The 19,147-nt window shown below is 45.2% G+C and overlaps 1 long non-coding RNA gene across 1 annotated transcript in view; it reads right to left on the bottom strand.

Annotated features, from left to right (window-relative positions):
• Positions 1 to 14,572, bottom strand: part of LOC309553609 — a 102,582-nt gene extending 88,010 nt beyond the window's left edge. Inside the window, exon 1 of the long non-coding RNA XR_014225181.1 lies at positions 14,384 to 14,572. This is a non-coding gene — a long non-coding RNA (uncharacterized lncRNA). The remainder of the gene's footprint in view (positions 1 to 14,383) is intronic.
• Between the last annotated feature and the right edge of the window lie 4,575 nt (positions 14,573 to 19,147).

Below are 19,147 nucleotides of genomic sequence, written 5' to 3'. Positions count from 1 at the left end.
CCCGAAAACTTTACTGTATGTTCGGGTTTAAAATCCGTGTTCGGTCATTTTACTTCCTGTTTTGTATGTAATGGAGCGCTTTTAATGGCGGGCTTTCAACAGCCAATCAACAAGCGTTTAACTGGTGTGCCTTAAGCCATCTCAGCCATGCCTACTAATGTATTAGTAGCTGTGATTGGCCATCTGAAGCATGTGACCATCTCTTTATAAGTTCGAGACTCAGCGCGCTGCGTCATTCTGCTGTAGTATTAGGGAGAGAGCACACATCATACGTGCTGGCTGCTGATTAGGGACAGACAGTGAAAAATTGTATTGTGTCCGAAAAGAATGCAGGGTCAGGTCAGGGTGCAGGCAGGGCGAGTTATTAGGGCATTTTAGGGCGAGGCTGGAGAATAGGCAGGGTCAATGTTCTACATCGATTTTGCTGTGTGGGGGTTGGTGCAGTGAACACAATCGTTTTGCCCTCAGTTAAGCCCGCTGAGGAGGAGGAGGAGGAGGGAGAAAAAAATCTATTTTTATCAGTCAGTTGTGTGCAGAGCTTTTGCTTCAGTGCTGACACTGCTGTGTTCACATGTGCTATTGAGTGATTTTCAATTTTATACACTTTTTTCTATTCCACTATTCAATATACACCCTTTTGGGTTAAAAAAATTAAATTGTGGCATAGTCTGTACTAATCTATTTAAAAATTACAATACTTAAAGGGGAATTTTCTTTTTTTTTTCCCTTCATAGCCTGCAGCAGAGCTGACTGACATAAGACACTGCTGTGTTCACATGTGCTATTGAGTGATTTTCAATTTTATACACTTTTTTCTATTCCACTATTCAATATACACCCTTTTGGGTTAAAAAAAATAAATTGTGGCATAGTCTGTACTAATCTATTTAAAAATTACAAACTTAAAGGGGAATTTTCTTTTTTTTTCCCTTCATAGCCTGCAGCAGAGCTGACTGACATAAGACACTGCTGTGTTCACATGTGCTATTAAAAAATCACCAATTTTATATCATATTTTCTATTCCGCTATTCAATCTACACCCTTTGGGGTAAAAAGAATTAAATTGCGGCATAGTCAGTATCGGTACGTGTGAGATACACCTTTCCAATTTTTGGGGCTCATCTTACACCGCCGAGGATTGCAGGGTGTTTCAGTTTGCCTCCTGCCTGTTCCGAACTCCTCCTACTCCTCATCCTGCCTTTGGGGTACAAAAAATTGTAATCGGGGCCTAGTCTGGGTCTGTACGTGTGAGATAGATACACCTTTTGATATCATATTTTCTATTCCGCTATTCAATCTACACCCTTGGGGTAAAAAGAATTAAATTGCGGCATAGTCAGTATCGGTACGTGTGAGATACACCTTTCCAATTTTTGGGGCTCATCTTACACTGCCGAGGATTTCAGGGTGTTTCAGTTTGCCTCCTGCCTGTTCCGAACTCCTCCTACTCCTGCCTTTGGGGTACAAAAAATTGTAATCGGGGCCTAGTCTGTGTTTGTACGTGTGAGATACACCGTTTTATAAAATTTTTTCTATTCCGCTATTCAATCTACACCCTTTGGGGTAAAAATAATTAAATTGAGGCATAGTCTGTATCGGTACGTGTAAGATACACCTTCCAATCTTTTGGGGCGCATCTTCCACCGCCGAGGATTGCAGGGTGCTTCAGTTTGCCTCCTGTTCCGAACTCCTCCTACTCCTCATCCTCATCCTGCCTTTAGGGTACAAAAAATTGTAATCGGGGCCTAGTCTGTGTTTGTACGTGTGAGATACACCGTTTTATAAAATTTTTTCTATTCCGCTATTCAATCTACACCCTTTGGGGTAAAAATAATTAAATTGCGGCATAGTCTGTATCGGTACGTGTGAGATACACCTTCCAATCTTTTGGGGCGCATCTTCCACCGCCGAGGACTGCAGGGTGCTTCAGTTTGCCTCCTGTTCCGAACTCCTCCTACTCCTCATCCTCATCCTGCCTTTAGGGTACAAAAAATTGTAATCTGGGCCTAGTCTGTGTTTGTACGTGTGAGATACACCATTTTATAAAAATATTTCTACTCCGCTATTCAATATACACCCTGTTTGAGTGTAAAAAAATAAATTACGGCATAGTCTGTATCGGTACATGTGAGATACCCCTTTTTAAATTTGTTTGGCGCATCTCCTTCCACCGCCGAGGATCTCAGGGCGCTTCAGTTTGCCTCCTGTTCCGAACTCCTCCTACTCCTCTTCCTCATCCTCATCCTGCCTTTAGGGTACAAAAAATTGTAATCGGGGCCTAGTCTGTGTTTGTACGTGTGAGATACACCGTTTTATATCCTTTTTTCTATTCCGCTATTCAATATACACCCTTTTGGGGTAAAAAAAATTAAATTGCGGCATAGTTTGCATATTTGACTGTGAGATACACCCGTGCGATACTGCTGTTGTTTTGTTCCGCTATTCAATAAACACCTTTCTATGGCAAGATCATAAATTACAGAAATATGAGGAGACCATCAAATAGGGGCCGTGGCCTGGGTCGTGGTGCTGCTGGTAGAGCTCCTGTTGCAAGGAGAGGATGTGGTCGATCTGTGCCAGCTACACGCACAAGTGAAACACCTTCCTCAAGTGTGAGTAGGCGACAGAACCTGCACCAGTATTTGGTAGGGCATCATGCGCCTCTAGAAGGGATGAGGCCAGAAGAAGTACAGGCGATAGTAGATTGGGTTGCTGACAGTGCCTCCAGTTCCTTCACATTGTCTCCCACCCAGTCTACTGCAGAAAGGTCAGAGTTGGCACCTGCAGCCAATGTCCAACCGTCTTTCACCTCACCCCCTTGCAAATCAGGCAAGCAGTCTGAGCCCCAAGTCATGCAGCAGTCTCTTCTTCTTTTTGATGACTCTGTCAGCAGAGTTTCCCAGGGCCATCCACCTAGCCCTGCCCCAGAAGTGGAAGAGATTGAGTGCAGCGATGCCCAACCACTTATTTCTCATGATGAGTACATGGAAGGACCATCGCAGCACGTCTCCGATGATGACGAAATGCAGGTGCCAACTGCTGCGGCACTCAGAATTGTGGAGACCGACAAGGAGGGCAGGGGTGAAGACTGGGCGGAAGATGATGTGGAGGACGATGAGGTCCTCGACCCCACATGGAATGAAGGTCATGCAGGTGACCTGAGTAGTTTTGAGGAAGAGGCGGTGGTCACACAGAGCCACCAGCACAGCAGAAGAGGGAGCAGGGTGCAGAAGCGGAGCGGCCGTGCCCTAGACACTACGCCTGCTACTGCCCAACGCAGCAAGGGCCCGAGCGCACCAAAGCCAGCTCAAAGGAGTTCTCTAGCGTGGAAGTTCTTCAGAAAATGTGCTGATGACAGGACAAGAGTGGTTTGCACCCTGTGCAATTAGAGCCTGAAGCGAGGCATAAACCTTCTCAACCTGAGCACAACCTGCATGATCGAGAATCTAAGTGCAAAGCACGTGCTGCAGTGGAGTAGACACCTTCAAATCCAAGAAAGGTCTCTGGCTCCTCCTGCTTCCTCTTCTGCTGCAGTCTCGGCCTCTTCATCCACCTCTGTAGTGATACCGGCACCTGCCACCCCGCAAACAAACGATCTGTCAGCAACACCACCACCTGGGTCACCAACCATCTCCACACTGTCCCGTGGAAGCGTTCAGCTTTCCATCTCCCAAACACTTCAGAGGAAGAGGAAGTACCCCCCTACCCACCCGCGATCCCTGGCCCTGAATGCCAGCATTTCAAAATTCTTGGCCTTTGAAATGCTGTCATTCCGTCTGGTGGAGACGCACAGTTTTAAAAACCTTATGTCGGTGGCTGTCCCACAGTACGTCGTGCCCAGCCGCCACTACTTTTCCAGGCAAGCCATCCCTTCCCTGCACAACCAAGTGGGGGAAAAAATCAGGTGTGCATTGCTCAACGCCATCTGTGGCAAGGTCCACCTAACTACCGATACGTGGACCAGTAAGCACGGTCAGGGGCGTTATATCTCCCTAACGGCACACTGGGTAAATGCAGTGGCGGATGGGCCTGAGGCGGATAGCAATTTGGCGCATGTCCTTCCACCACCGAGGATTGCAGGGCGCTTCAGTTTGCCTCCTGTTCCTAACTCCTCCTACTCCGCTTCCTCATCCTCTACCGCCTCCTCATTCGGTCAGCGTAACACCTTCACCACCAACTTCAGCACAGCCAGGGGTAAACGACAGCAGGCAGTTTTAAAACTTGCCTGTTTGGGGGAAAAACCACACACCACGCAGGAGTTGTGGAGGAGCATGGAACAGCAGACAAATGAGTGGTTGCTGCCAGCGAGCCTCAAGCCCGGCCTGGTGGTGTGCGATAACGGGCGAAATCTCATAGCAGCTCTGGGCCTAGCCCGTTTGATGCACATCCCTTGCCTGGCGCATGTGCTGAATTTGGTGGTGCAGAGGTTCCTTAAAAATTACCCCGATATGTCAGAGCTGCTGCAGAAAGTGCGGGCCGTCTGTGCGGACTTTCGGCATTCTCACCCTGCTGCTGCTCGCCTGTCAGCGCTGCAGCGTAACTTCGGCCTTCCCGCTCACCGCCTCATATGTGACGTGCCCACAAGTTGGAACTCCACCTTGCACATGCTGGAAAGACTGTGCGAGCAGCAGCAGGCCATAGTGGAGTTTCAGCTGCAGCACGCACGCGTGAGTCGCTCTGCGGAACGGCACCACTTCACCACCAATAACTGGGCCTCCATGCGAGACCTGTGTGCCTTGTGGCGCTGTTTTGAGTACTCCACCAACATGGCCAGTGCCGATGACGCCGTTGTCAGCTTAACTATCCCACTTCTATGCCTCCTTCAAAAAACGATTCGGGCGATGATGGAAGAGGATGTGGCACAGGATGAGGAGGAGGAGGAGGATGAAGAGGTAACATTTCCAAGGCTTTCAGGGCAGTCATTCGCAAGTGGCTGCGAGGGTGGGTTCCTGCACCCACAAACGCCAGGGACACAATTGTCCAGCAGGGGCACAGTTCTGGAGGATGAGGAGGAGGAGATGGAGGGGGAGATGGAACCATGTTCACAGCAGGGTGGCACCCAGGCCAACTCATGGCCATCACTGGTGCGTGGGTGGGGGGATACAGAGGACACAGACGATACACCTCCCACAGAGGACAGCCTTTCGTTGCCTCTGGGCAGCCTGGCACACATGAGCGATTACATGCTGCAGTGTCTCCACAACGACCGCCGAGTTGCCCACATTCTAACTTGTGCTGATTACTGGGTGGCCACGCTGCTGGATCTCCGTTACAAGGACAACGTACCGTCCTTAATTCACTCACTGGAGCGCGATCGCAAGATGCGCAAGTACAAGCGCACGATGCTGCTGGCATTCCCACCTAACAGCGGGGCCACAGTGGAAGCACAAGACCAAGGCAGAGGAGGAGGAGGAAGAGGTCGCCAACGCAACCAGGGCACCGCCAGCACCTCAGAAGGCAGGGTTAGCATGGCCGAAATGTGGAAAAGCTTTGTCAGCACGCCACAACAAACAGCAGCACCAGCAGCTCATATGGAACGTCTTAGCAGGAGGCAGCATTTCACCAACATGGTGGAGCAGTATGTGTGCACACGCCTACATGTAGTGAATGACAGGTCTGCCCCCTTCAACTTCTGGGTCTCCAAATTGGGCACATGGCCTGAGCTTGCCCTTTATGCCTTGGAGGTGCTGGCGTGCCCTGCAGCCAGTGTATTATCTGAATGTGTATTTAGCACGGCTGGGGGCGTTATCACAGACAAGTGCAGCCGCCTGTCCAGAGACAATGTTGACAAGCTCACGTTCATTAAAATGAACCAGGCATGGATCCCACAGGACTTTTCCATACCTTGTGCAAAATAGAGATGGATACCGACCTTACCCAGCCATTGTTATACTTTTTTATACATTTAAAATGACTGAAAAAAAGCAGTGTTGGCTACCTCGTCCTCCTCCACCGCCACTTCCACCTACACCGCCACATCCACCACCACCTCAACCTCCCTCCTACTCCATATGGGCCTCGTCCTTCACAGATGAAGAAAATTGTTTTATTTTTCTGTTTTTTTTGCTGTTTTAAAATATTTCCCTATCCACATTTGTTCGCAGAGCACTTGCCATGCTCTTAACTACGTTTTGCTGCCATTTGCAGCACTCTAGCCCTTTCCATTGGTGTTTTAGAGCCATTTTAGTGCCTGAAAGTTTGGGTCCCCATTGACTTCAATGGGGTTCGGTGTCCGGGTAAAGTTCGGAAAAAGTCCGGGACACGGACCCGGACTTTTTTTTCAAGTTCGGCCGAACCCGCCGAACACGGATATCCAGGTGTCCGCTCAACTCTACACACAGCCATTATTGTCTAAAGCACTGGCAAAAAAAGCGAGTACACCCCTAAGTGAAAATGTCCAAATTGAGCCCAAAGTGTCAATATTTTGTGTGGCCACCATTATTTTCCAGCACTGCCTTAGCCCTTTTGGGCAGGGAGTTCACCAGAGCTTCACAGGTTGCCACTGGAGTCCTCTTCCACTCCTCCATGATGCCTTTACGGAGCTGGTGGATGTTAGAGACCTTGCACTCCTCCACCTTCCATTTGAGGATGCCCCACAGATGCTCAATAGGGATTAGCTCCGGAGACATGTTTGGCCAGTCCATCACTTTTACCCTCAGCTTCTTTAGCAAGGCAGTGGTTGTCTTGCAAGTGTGTTTGGGGTCATTATTATGTTGGAATACTGCCCTGCGGCCCACTCTCCAATGGGAGGAGATCATGCTCTGCTTCAGTATGTCACAGTACATGTTGGCATTCATGGTTCCCTCAATGAACTATAGCTCCCCAGTGTCGGCAGCACTTATGCAGCTCCAGACCATGACACCCCATGCATGACCATCCCACCACCATGTTTGACTGTAGGCAAGACACACTTGTCTTTGTACTCCGCACCTAGTGGCCGCCACAAACGCTTGACACCATCTGACTCAAAAAAAGTTTATCTTGGTCTCATCAAACCACCGGACATGGTTCCAGTAATCCATGTCCTTAGTTTGCTTGTCTTTAGCAAATTGTTTGTGGGCTTTCTTGTGCGTCGTCTTTAGAAGCGGCTTCCATCTGGGACGACAGCCATGCCGACCAATTTGATGCAGTGTGCGGCGTATGGTCTGAGCACTGACAGGCTGACCCCCCACCTCTTCAACCTCTGCAGCAATACTGGCAGCACTCATACGTCTATTTCCCAAAGACAACCTCTGAATATGACACTGAGCATGTGCACTCAACTTCTTTGGTCGACCATGGAACGGCCTGTTGTGAGTGGAACCTGTCCTGTCAAACCACTGCATGGTCTTGGCCGCCGTGCTGCAGCTCAGTTTCTGGGTCTTGGCAATCTTCTTATAGCCTAGGCCATCTTTATTACATAGTTACATAGTTACATAGTAGGTGAGGTTGAATAAAGACAATAGTCCATCCAGTTCAACCTGTGTAGGTGTGTGTGGCCGTAATCATCTCACATACCCCTGAATGTTCTGATCCTTGAGATGTACGTCTAAGAGTCTTTTGAAAGCCACCATACTTCCCGCAGAAACCAATTCTTGTGGTAGAGAATTCCACAATCTTGTAGCCCTAACAGTAAAGAACCCCCCACGTTGCCTGAGGTTAAAACGCTTCTCCTCTAATCGCATTGTATGCCCTCGAGTCCTCATGCAATCCTTGCGACTAAATAGCTTTCTTTCTATGCCGAGATCACCATCGAGGTATTTATAAATTGCTATCATGTCCCCTCTCAGGCGTCTCTTCTCCAGGGAGAATAAATCAAGCGATTGCAGACGCTCTTCATAAGTAAGGTCCTCCAATCCCCTAATTAGTTTAGTTGTCCTTCTCTGGACTCTCTCCAGCTCCAACACATACCTCCTGAGAACTGGCGACCAGAACTGGACAGAATACTCCAGATGTGGTCGGACCAGAGTTTTATAAAGTGGTAGGATTATAGTTTTATCTCTGAAATACAACCCTTTCTTTATGCATGCTAATATTCTGCTGGCTTTGGCAGCTGCCGCTTGACATTGCATGTTATTGCCTAGTCTATCCTCTACCAAGACTCCCAGATCTTTCTCCATTTTTGATTCCCCCAAGGGTTCCCCCCCTAAAGTGTACTGTGCTTTTATATTTTTAGTCCCCAAGTGCAAAACCTTACACTTCTCCACATTAAACCTAATTTGCCATGTCATTGCCCACTCTGTTATTTTGTCCAGGTCATTCTGTAGGATATCTGCTTCATGCTGTGCAGTTATTGCCCTGCCCAATTTTGTGTCATCTGCAAAAACTGATATAGAACTACTGATCCCGTCCTCAATGCTATTTATGAAAAAATTGACCCCGCTCACCACCTCAGACCAGTCTGAGTATGCGCTGTTTATTACCACCCTTTGGACACGCTCTTTTAGCCAGTTCCGTATCCAAGAGCAAACCTCAATGCCTGCAGACCTTATTTTATAAATTAAGCGCTTGTGGGGAACTGTATCAAATGCCTTAGCGAAATCCAGGTACACCACATCCACTGGTCTCCCCCTATCTAGCTCACAGCTCACCTCCTCGTAGAATGTTAAGATATTGGTTTGACAAGAACGCCCATTTGTAAACCCGTGCTGATTACTGCTGATGATGTTGTTGTCTTTAGCAAACTCTACGATATAGTCCCTTATCATCCCCTCTAGAAGTTTACATACTATCGATGTCAGACTGACAGGCCTATAATTTCCCAGTACAGGCCTCTGCCCTTTTTGAATATCGGTATCACGTTAGCTTTCCTCCAATCCCCTGGTACATTTCCTGTCATAACACTGTCAGCAAAGATCAGGAACAGTGGTCTAGATATAATCTTACTGAGTTCTTTGAGTACTCTCGGATGTACACCATCCGTGCCTGGTAATCTGTTTGTGTTAATTTTATCCAGCCTTTCCCTGATTTCACCCTCTGTTAGTCATAGCGGCAAGTCCTGTGTATTACTACTAACCATATAGTCGTGGTCAGTGTACCCCTCCTTTTCCTGTGTAAAGACTGACGAGAAAAAAGCGCTCAGCACGGTTGCTTTTTCAGTGTCCTCTGTAACCATCCTCCCATCATCGTAAATTATGTGTGCAATATTCTCTGCCCTAGTTTTTTTGCTGTTGATGTATTTAAAGAATTTCTTTGGATTCTTTTTACTATTCTCCACTATTTGTCTCTCAAAGTTGATTTTAGCCATTTTGATTTCGTATTTACTTTTCTTATTTACCTCCTTGTATTGATCGAAAGCCGATACTGTGCCCTCTGATTTATATTTCTTGAAGGCCATTTTTTTTCCCCCTAATACGTTTTTTAACATTACGGTTTAGCCAGCCAGGTTTGGCTTTGTCTCTTCTAAATGTATTTCCCATAGGAATGGACTGCAAGATGCATTTGTTTAATATGTTCCTAAAGCATTCCCATTTTTCCTCCGTGGTCAGTGTTCCCAGGGTTTGGTCCCAGTTTACCCTTTCCATCAATGAGCACAAATTTGGAAAGTTTACCCTTCTGAAGTTTAGGGTTCTTATATTCCCCACTTGCCTTGTTATATTGTTATTTACGCTAAATGTGATCATCCTGTGATCGCTAGAGCCCAGGTTGTCCTGGACTCCTACCTACGAGATTAGGTCTGGGTCATTAGTGATCAATAGATCCAGGACTGCATTTTCTCTAGTAGGAGAATCCACCAACTGTGACATGTTGTTGTCCTGTAAGGTTTCCATGAATAGACGGGCCTTCTGTGAGTGGGTAGTCCCCTCTTCCCAGTCACTGTCGGGATAATTGAAGTCCCCCAATATGATGACTGATCCCAGTTTTGCCACTTTACCCAACAGTGAAATAAATTCCAACTCTACCTCCTCCCTTTGGTTGGGTGGCCTATAGCAAACCCCCACAATTACTTTTCCCTTTTTTTCTTCCCTATGGAGTTCTACCCACACGGATTCTAACTCCATACTCATCCCTTCCATAATATCACTCCTCTCTATCACCCTTACATTATTCTTGACATAGAGACATACCCCTCCCCCTCTTTTTCCTACCCTGTCCTTCCGGTACACCGAATACCCTTGGATATTGGCCAGCCAGTCATGTGAGGGGTCGAACCAAGTTTCCGTTATTCCCACAAGGTCTATGTCTTCCTCATGTACTAACATTTCCAACCCATCCATTTTATTAGCTAGGCTCCTGGCATTAGCATATACCCCTCTTAGTTTTGTGGAAGTTGATCGTGAATGGTTATTATGTTTATTCCTGTTTGGTTTGAGGTTTTCCCGCACAGACCCCCCAATCGACGTTATGAAACTACTGTCGCTGCTGACTCTACTACTGCCTTCTGTCATTTGCTCCCTCCTGACTAGGGATGATCGAACGGTTCGGGTCGACCATCGGTTCGGCCCGAACATTGGCTGTTCGAGGTTCGGCCGAATTTAGAACTTTTTGCCCAAAAAGTTCGGAATTCGGCAACCAGAACCGACCAAAATGCAATGGGACAGGAAATGGGCTTTAAAAGCCCATGATTGGACCAGAACTATTAGCAAAAGCCAATTGAGGGGCAGGAGAATGCTAGGAATGTGATTGGAGTGACTAGGGGGTCCATAGACCAATCATTAGTGAATACGCCCCCCAGTATATAAGATAGCCCCCGCCAAATTCCTAGCATTCTTATACGGGACATGGAAGAGAGTGGAATGCTGTTCTGTTACTTCTGTTACAAAGTGTTACAAAGTGTCATTTAGCAATTTTTAGTGTGAGGAAAGGGATATCTAGTGTAGTTAGAGTGCTCTTTTACACTTTAGTTAGCTTTAATTTATTCAGTTTCTGTAGGGAAAGTGTTAAGTGTAAGGGGATCGTAGTGTAGTGTAGGGTTAACTGACAGTGACTGCTATGGCAGGGTGACAAAACCCTTCCATATCAGGGTGACCGCTATAGAGAAAAGCTATTTTCTCTGAAGTCACTTTCGCTGCAGTAATATGACTTCGCCGCCGTCAGCATTCTTTTTGGCTGCAGGCGTCCATAGGGATCTTTTGAGCACATGTTTGGAGTCAGACATGACATCATGTGTATAGGGGGTATATATACACACCCATGTATGTATATATACACCTAGACATATATAGGTGTGAAAGGAGCAGAAAAATCTACTTGCGCTAATGAAATAATTAACACCAATATAGTTACACTCCTATCACACCTATATATGTCTAAGTGTAATATACATATAAGTATGTGTGTATATATACCACTATACACAAGTTCAGATGTTTTGCCTGCCTCCAAAATCCCCCAAAAAATGCCTGCAACAACACACCTGGGTGTTTTTTTTTTACGCTAGCGCTTCTTGGGCATTTTTTGGGGTTCTTTGGAGGCAGGCAAAACATCTGAACTTGTGTATAGTGGTATATATACCACTATACACAAGTTCAGATGTTTTGCCTGCCTCCAAAGAACCCAAAAAATGCCCAAAAAAATGCTTGCTACTAAACCGGCAATGTGTGAAAAGCGAGAAGCCACTAACCTGTTTTATAAGTGACAAAATACAAACAATCTTTTTTTTTATGGTTCTGGACATGCTACAGAGCTGAAACTTCACAGGTACACTTTTTAGACCCCCCCCCCCCCCCGACACTAAATCCAAAGAAATTATTATATTTTTTTTTTTTCAATAATTGGCTCTCTATCAAAAATGACAATTTTCAAGATCTTTTTTTTGTGTGATTAATAGTCCCTGGGGCATGACCCAGAACCCTAGGCACTATACTTCGATAGTATGTAAACTTCTGGAGGGGATGCTACAGAGCTGAAACTTCACAGGTACACTTTTTAGACCCCCAGATACTAAATCCAAAGAATTTTTTTTTTTTAATTTTTTTTTTTAATTTTTTCAATAGTTGGCTCTCTATCAAAAATGACAATTTGTAAGAACTTTTTCTTGTGTGATTTTGTGCCTGGGGGGTCTAAAAGGTGTACCTGTGAAGTTTCAGCTCTGTAGAATGTCCAGAACCATAAAAAAAAAGATTGTTTGTATTAGGTCAGTTATAGAACAGGTTAGTGGCTTCTCGCTTTTCACACCTTGCCAGTTTAGTAGCAGGTGTTTTTTTGGGCATTTTTTGGGGTTCTTTGGAGGCAGGAAAAACATCTGAACTTGTGTATATGGGTATATATACCACTATACACAAGTTCAGATGTTTTGCCTGCCTCCAAAGAACCCCAAAAAATGCCCAAAAAACGGTTGCTACTGAACCAGCAAGGTGTGAAAAGCGAGAAGCCAACAACCTGTTCTATAAGTGACAAAATACAAACAATCTTTTTTTTTATGGTTCTGAACATGCTACAGAGCTGAAACTTCACAGGTACACTTTTTAGACCCCCCAGATACTAAATCCAAAGATTTTTTTTTTTTTTTTTTTTTAATTTTTTCAATAATTGGCTCTCTATCAAAAATGACACTTTTTAAGAACTTTTTTTGGTGTGATTAATAGTCCCTGGGGTATGACCCAGAACCCTAGGCACTTTTTAGGGGCATTTATTGGGTTTTAGGGCTTCAAAATGGTGTTTTTGATTACCGAAGTTCGGGTCCCATTGATTTCAATGGGGTTCTGAAATCCGGGCCGAACTTTCGGGAAGTTCGGATGTTCTGGCCAAACCAAACTTTTGAAAAGTTCGATCATCCCTACTCCTGACTGACTCTACTTCTGAGCCCCCCCCCCCGTCTCCTAGTTTAAAAGCCCCTCCAACTTATTGGCCATCTTTCTCCCCAAAAGAGCTGTACCATCCCCATTAAGGTGCAGCCCATCCTTACTAAAGAGCCGGTAGCCGACTGAGAAGTCAGCCCAGTTCTCCAGGAATCCAAACCCCTCCTTCCTACACCAATTCCTCAGCCACTTGTTAAGTTCCCTAAGCTCCAGAGAAATCCTGAGGTCCTATTCCTCAATCTATTCCCTAAGTCCCTGAAATCGTTCTTTAGGATCCTCCACCTTCCTTTTACTTGGTCATTAGCGCCCACATGCACCATGACCGCTGGGTCATCCCCAGCCCCGCCCAATAATCTGTCTACCTGATCCGCGATGTGCCGAACTCGAGCGCCCGGTAAACAACATACTGTTCGGCTACCGCAATCTTTTTGACAGATTGCCCTCTCTGTCCTCTTGATGATTGAGTCCCCAACTACCACAACCGGTCTAACCTTTCCTGAATCTTGGCCCCCCTTCTTCCTGGAGCCGCCACTCCCTTAGCAGCTGGGGAGGGCGCCTGCTCCAGCACTGCCACCCCTGAGCTGATATCCCCCTCAACCTGCAACTTGGCAAATTTGTTAGGGTGTACCAACTCAGGACTGGCCTCCCTGACACTCATCCCTCTACCCTTCCTAACAGTCACCCAACTGCCTACCTCTGATTCCTGCGTCTCCTCTACTCCTCCCTCCTCTATGCCAGCCCCTGCCAGCGCCTGATGGGTAATGTCCAAGCTCCTTTCCAGGTTGTTGATGCTACGCAGTGTTGCCACTATGTTTTCTAGATCCAGGATCTGGGCTTCCAGAGAAACAAGTCGCACACATCCTGCACAGCCCTCGATTGGTTCATCAAGGAATGCATACATGGAGCAAGAAGTGCACTGAGTGGCATCCCCAATCCTGTCGGACATTATTACCCACTACTCACTAAGATACTCACCAGTCGCTAAGATACTCAGTCGTTAAGATACTCACCAGTTGCTAAGATACTTACCAGTCCTCCCAGGCACTCAGTCGCAGAGCACGCTCAGTCAGTCGCAGGGCAAATGGCTAATTGGGCCCAATTTGGACATTTTCACTTAGGTACTTAGTGTACTCACTTGTGTTGCTAGCGGTTTAGATATTAATGGCTGTGTGTTGAGTTTTTTATGAGGGGACAGCAACTTTACACTGTTATACAAGCTGTACACTCACTACTTTACATTGTTGCAAAGTGTAATTTCTTCAGTGTTGTCGCGTGAAAAGATATAGTAAAATATTGACAAAAATGTGAGGGGTGTACTCACTTTTGTGAGATACTGTAAGCTCTGCTTTAAATGTCTGTGCTTCTACTATGAACAATGGACAAATACAGCAATGCCTAGAATAACACACATGTACCTGTAAAACTGGATCAGATAACTCTACAATGCTACAGGCTGTTTATACTGAAATGTTATAATTAAAGTGAAAACATAGAAATTTCATATTCACAAGGATTCAGAATTCTCCCATTCAAAGCCTTTGCTAGTTTAAAATAATTAGAGTCTGTTTGGAGCACAGCAGAGAAAAAAAAAAAGTAAAACAACAAGATTCCATGACAGGTTTCGGATATGTCTGACTAGCATTCGGAATATGAAAAGCGTTACCTGGATACAATGATCATCAGAAGTAAAGATCAACCTTCCCAGGGGTCGGTCCCCCAGCTCCAAGCTTCCATCTCTGAATGGAAATGATCAATGCCGCTCATCAAATATAGAGAGCTGTAATCATTTCACAAAGTTATTGTACCTGAGCGCTGAATTGTGCTGGCGCTGCTATCTCTGAACTATTCAGGACCTGCAGCGACAAAGCGATGGATAAAGAAAGAGATGAATAGGCATCCCCAGGTGGCAGGGAGATGTCACTGGTGACAGCTTCTGTGTTTTTTTTTCTTTTGACGCTTTCGCTGCAAGTTTTTATTTTGATAATTCAAGAATAAATTGCAGTGTGTGATTAGCAGGTTCATTTCATACGTGCAATTATTGTACCTGCATGGGGTTTGTAGCGAGTAATTTTAAAATTGATTGCAATTAATTCAACATCATCCCCCAATTGGTGATTAAAAGCAAAACTCCAGCCAAGTATAAGATAAGCACCATGTAATGCAACAATGTATTCTTTAAAAATGTATTTCTAAAAGCAGTTGGTACAAAAACCTGAATTTACCATTACCCTGGCTTCCTTCAAATGCTTGAACAGGATTTAGGGCTAATTCACGCCTGAACTCATGTTTTTGTGCATTCTGTTTTTGACAGCCTATTCATTTCAATAGGCTGCCAATTGCACAAGAGTGCGTAAAAAGTATGGTAGGCACGACTTTTTACCATCACGCCTGCACCAAACCACATGGTACTGTGAACCATGCAGTTTGCTGCAAGAGCACTGTGTTTGTCAGATGCGTTTGGGGAGCTATTGAAGTGTTACTAAAGCCTTTTTTTTTTAAATTAAAATAATAAACATGTTATACTCACCTGCTCTGTGTAATGGTATTGCACAAATTAGCCCCAATCTTCGATTTTGGCTCCTCTTCTCAGTGTGAGTGGGGCTTGAGGCGCCCTAGAGAGGACACTCTGAACTGTGTGGTCATGTGTGATCAACATTAAGGCACAACTCCCACTTAGAAGTGAGTGGCACTTGCACGGTTAACTCTCTTGCTCCGTGGCTGTTAACACTTGAACACTCCAAATGCTACTTCTGTTGGAGGACACCACTTTCTAGGTGTGCAGCATTTAGGGACCACTACCAAAGAGCCTGTACTAATCTCCACCAATTCAGCAATGTCAGGTCTCTCCCAGTAACTAATCCCACGAGTTCTACAAAATACAGGAAACGCTCTTTCCATTCTCCATGCTTGCTCTCTTCTCCCGGGGCCCCTCTATATCTCTCTCTCCCATGACTCCATACTGGATCCCTAGTCACTCTGCGCCATGGGTCCAGTCCTTAGAGTGATTAACCAACTGCTATTAGAGGTGCCAAGCACTTAACCTCCTCCATTACCATCACCTTCCTTTGCCATGTCATCTGTCTCCTTGCTGATTGGCTGTCTTGGCACAACACTGTAATCCTTGGCAACAACACATTAGCTTCTTCTGGATCGTGTTCTGTGTGTTAGACCCATGTACTGTATCTTCCTCTAACTCAGTCCCCTTGCGTGTTGCAAGCCCTGTTCTTTCGATACCCTGTGCATGCACCCCTTTAAGAGACTTCAGGCCAGGCAGAGCAAGTAAACAAACAAAGATCCTTTACTGAGGTCGTTTCTGGTAACAGTACAGTTCTCAAGAGACATTCTCAACACAATTCCTATACAAAGCTCTTCTAGTGCTCCATAAAGTGTGTGTACCTTAGGCAAAAGGCTAGTCTATTTGAGTAATAAATCCACAAAGGGTAGTGCAAGTTCTTAGAGTCAATGATTGGCAGCAATCCACACAGAGATTAGATCAATGATTGGCAGATTTAACCACTTAAGCCCCGGAAGATTTTACCCCCTTCCTGACCAGGGCCTATTTTGCGATTTGGCACTGCGTGATTTTAACGGACAATTGCGCGGTCGTGCGATGCTGTACCTAAACGAATTTGACGTCCTTTTTTTCCCACAAACAGAGCTTTCTTTTGGTGGTATCTGATCACCTGTGCGATTTTTTGATCATGCGCTATAAACAAAAAAAAGGAGCGTCAATTTTGCAAAAATAACAATATTTTTCACATTTTTTTATATGAAATTCCCCCCAAAAAAAATGTAAAAATCGAAATTTTTTAACATTTTAGGCCAATTTGTTTTATGCTACATATGTTTGGTAAAAAAAAAATCCGCAAAAAGCGTATTTTGATTGGTTTGCGCAAGTTATTGCATTTACTAACTAAGGGAAAGATTTTTGGTATTTTTATTTTTTTTTGTATTTAACGAGTAATGGCGGCGATCTGCGATTTTTTTTGCGGGACTGCGACATTGCGGCGGACAGATCGGACCCTTGACTGACATTTTTGACACTTTTGGGGTTACCAGTGACATTACTGCAGTAATTAGTGCTATACATATGCACTGTTACTGTAAAAATGACACTGGCAGTGAAGGGGTTAACTTTTTTTTTTTTTTAGAGGGAGGGGTTAAGTGTGTCCCTAGGGGCGTGTTTCTTACTGTGATTGGATGTGGCTTGATGTGTAAGAACAGAGATCAACGGACCTACATAGCAGAAACGTATGATCTCCATTCTTACACAGGGAAGAATGACAGGCGGCTTTGTTTACATTAGCCGCCTGCCTTTCTTCTGGTGTAACGGACGATCGCGAGTGCCCGGCGGACATCGGGTCCGCCTGGCACATGCGCGGGGGGGGGGGTCCGTGACTGAGCGGGAGCAGGAGCGAGCCTCCGGCGGCGAGCGCTCACTCCCTAGAGCCTCACAGGCTAGCCACGTAGACCTACGTCGATTTGCCTGTGAGGGGCTGACCGCCGCCGTAAATAGTCGTGCGGCGGTCGGCAAGTCGTTAAATCCGTGAGGAGTCAAGACCTACACCAGGACCTCCCATCACCCTGCCCCCCCCCCCCCCCCCAAAGGGGTTGATTACTCCAGCAGAGTAACATTTTTGGCAGTATTTCCAGAGAGTTTAACAGGAACTCCTCCCAGGGGCTTAAAGTGAGCCCCTTTTATATGGTATGGCCTGTAGGGGGTGGTAACCTTGCACAAAATGGTGGGAAAAATATTAACTCTTGTGGCTTGGTTACCGGCAGCTCACAGGTCAACCTGAGCACACAGTGCAACAACAAGACATTGTAACATTTTGACCAAAGAAAGATAAAAATGTAAACTTGACACTTCAGCACCCAGATATTGTGAGGAAGCATGCTATGAATGATGCAAAGGGACACTGTGCAACTTGGGCAGGATGGTAAAAGCAGATCAGGGAAATTTGCCACTGCACAAACAACAAAAACCAAAAAAAGGGGGCAAACGCCTAGTACATTATTTCCAGCACTTTGTTGAGGTATTACAAATTATACTCACAAACCATCGAGGATTGGTAGAGTGCCAGTTAAGCAGAGTCCAGAACTTCACCCTCCAACCTCGTGGGATTGTGCAGATAACAAAACAGCCAATAACTCCTGCTGCTGCACACGTCCCTGTGTGAAGAGGAAGAGAGGAGAGAAAAGACCCAGCCATGCAGAGTGCTAGATCAGTTGGGGACTCAGGTAAGTATTTAGGGAGGTGAGAGAGGACAGCAAACTGTAAAATGTTTTTTTACCTTAAAAACAGGGAATGGATTAAGATAAATAATGGGAAGCAGGAACAAAGGAAATGCACTCACAAAGTATGTGAGGGCTCAGGATTTCTAATGTGCCAGAAACTGCAGTCAACACATTACATAAAATTCAAAAATGTTATTTGTATTCGCTAAAAAAACATATAGTGACCACATATTAAAATATAAGAGGACCAATCTCAAATCGCTGTATATCGAGGCGATTTAGTGTGATACAAAGTTGCAGTGTAGCAATCCCGACATGTTTCGCCATTGATTTGGTTTCTTCAGGGGATATTTTTAGCTACACCTATGTTGATGGGTCCAAAAAGAAAAACAGACATAAGTGTATAAATACCAAAATCAATCAATATAAACAAAAAAAATGTAGAAAACAAGCAATATAATTTTTTTAGATTTTTAGAAAAAATGAAGTATATAATATTGCCAAAATACATATTCAAAATTGTATCATAAAGTATAATTAATTTCCAATCAGAAATCAAACAAAATATTCCTACATACTGAAGTCACATATATTAATCAGAAATAAATTTAAAGCATCTTACCCAAAAACAGCACACAGATTGAAATAAAATAAGGTCCAATTGGTATATCGCAGCACAAAAAAGATCCCAGATTTAAAGGCCACAGGTGTGGCTGGTGTAACAATCAAACGCAGGAGGGATAAATAGAGCAGGGAGGAACTCTGAAGGTATATTAGGAAATAGATTTGCATTTAAAATATACACCACATTGTACATTTAGGGAAAGAATACTTAGAAAAAATATTTTTATTTTCCCCCGAATAGAAAAAGTATTGGCAGGATTCAAATTCCCAGCATAGCAGCAGGGCCCACCATGCACCAAGACAGTAGCGGAACTACCAGGGTTGCAGAAGTCATGCTTGCGACCGGGCACTAGAGTTCCACCACTGCGGAGGGGGGGGTGCAAGCCTCTCATTATCTTAGTGGCAGTTTGAAAAAACAGACTGATGTCTCCCAACCGTAGGACAGTTGAATCAGCCTGTAACTTCAGAGACTGGTGGTGAGTGACTGCAGTTGAGCCGAGTGTCTATGACACTTTAACACAGCCCAGCGAGCACACCCACCCCCCTCACTCCCCTCACTCACTCC

This window comes from Pelophylax lessonae (genome assembly GCF_965119305.1).
Source record: "Pelophylax lessonae genome assembly, chromosome: 4".
In the NCBI taxonomy this organism is placed as follows: Eukaryota; Metazoa; Chordata; class Amphibia; order Anura; family Ranidae; genus Pelophylax; species Pelophylax lessonae.
Note: the sequence above shows the minus strand (reverse complement) of the source record. Positions and strands in the feature narration are given on the sequence as shown.